General features: G+C 31.2%; 1 long non-coding RNA gene across 1 annotated transcript; it reads right to left on the bottom strand.

Moving 5' to 3' along the window:
- Window positions 1–442: 442 nt before the first annotated feature.
- Window positions 443–1,412, bottom strand: LOC104234640 (uncharacterized). Its single transcript, XR_011401219.1, has 2 exons — window positions 886–1,412; window positions 443–787 (listed from the first exon to the last, which is right to left on the bottom strand). It is a non-coding gene; the product is annotated as an uncharacterized lncRNA (long non-coding RNA).
- Window positions 1,413–1,630: the final 218 nt, after the last annotated feature.

The following is a 1,630-nucleotide window of genomic DNA, read 5'->3' as shown; positions in this document are numbered from 1 at the left end:
AACGAGGCCATAATATATCTCTCTTTCTAATACAAATTAGAAACGGTGCCAAAATTTAAAATTTATGCGTTAAGAACTTGCCATTGAACATATAACTTATTTATTAGTAATTTTATAATGAAATATTTATGAATTTTCTAATACAAACTTACATAGTTTTCTCATTTATTTCCATGTTAACACAAAAGTTTATTTACAAAAACAAGAAGCAAAAGCAACTAAACCAAAATTATGAACATGTTAATTAGTGCATTTCTAACATGCAATATATGTTAATAATATCCTTTTCTTTTATATGGCTTTTGGTGAAAAGCAAATCAAAGTCATAAAGCAAAAGGTTTCTATCTACATGAAAGAGAGAAAGGTGAATAACATTATATTAATCAAAGAAAAATAAATTAATTAGGTGAGATTCCACAGTACAAATCCAAAACTCATCAAGTTTAAAATTACAAACTAATCCCTCGGACTGATATTCCATTCAAAAATCCAAAGGATTATGCAAAATCTAAGGAAAGAAATGTGAATATGCAACACAATCTTACATTACATTAGATCCTCTGAATTGAAGTCACAGCTAAAAGATAACCATCAAAACTAGAGGATCAATCCACCCTATAATAACTTACAAAAATTAACCCATTAATCCAATTTAAAAAATAAAAAATAAAAATAAAAGGGCAACCGGCGTACAAATATCCCGCATTCACACAGGGTTAGGGTAAGAGCCGACAACCTACCTTAACGCAAACATAAACGACTTGATTCTACAGCTCGAACCTGTAACCTATAGGTCACAAAGAGACAATGTTACCGTTGCTCCAGCTAATTAATCAAGATTAACTAATCTTCAAAACCAGTTTGTTTCCAAATAGCATTTCTTACCCTACTCAAATCTCTTCCTTTAAGTGTTCTTCCAATACCTTCATGTACTGAAAATGAAGCAACTCTTGTTCTTGCTAAATATTCATGTGGTGGAATTCCAATTTCATCAAAATCCTCAACAACATTATAATTATCATCAATTTCTTTCGGACAACTCCTGTACTCATCACCTAAGATTTTCGACCAATCTGGTATATTCACTGGCAGTGATGTTGACGAAATTGCCCTTGATCTTTCACTCTTTTTCCCTGGTTTTTTCAAGAATCTTGAATTGGGTATTGATATTTTGGCTTCAGAATTATGAACAACATTTTCGTTTGAACTAGTGTTGTTACACCATATTTCAGCTTCATCAAATTCGAACTGAAGGCTACTAGAGGGGAGAGGGGTAATTCTGTCTTTTCGTTCGAGAAAGAGGAAGTTTTTTCTCGTTGCCATTGGGATAAAGGAAATGAATATTGAGAGAGGAGTTGTAGAAGAAGAAGACTGTTGTTTGTTATTTGTTAGGTTTGTAATAGTTAAACTGTGTGTTTTGATTGAAGTAAGGGATATATATATAAATAATTGAGTTGTATTGGATAAGTTCTATTTCAACCATTTTTATTTGCTTGTTTTGGATTTTGTACTATAGTAACTAGCTAAGACTTTACCATCATTAGTACACATTGGAAAAAATAATTTTTACTTTTTTATTTTGGATTATCATGGTTAAGACTTAGGACCACGGCTTCTAACTCACAAATAC

Source organism: Nicotiana sylvestris, chromosome 7 (assembly GCF_000393655.2).
Source record: "Nicotiana sylvestris chromosome 7, ASM39365v2, whole genome shotgun sequence".
In the NCBI taxonomy this organism is placed as follows: domain Eukaryota; kingdom Viridiplantae; phylum Streptophyta; class Magnoliopsida; order Solanales; family Solanaceae; genus Nicotiana; species Nicotiana sylvestris.
This window is presented reverse-complemented; position numbering and strand designations above follow the sequence as displayed.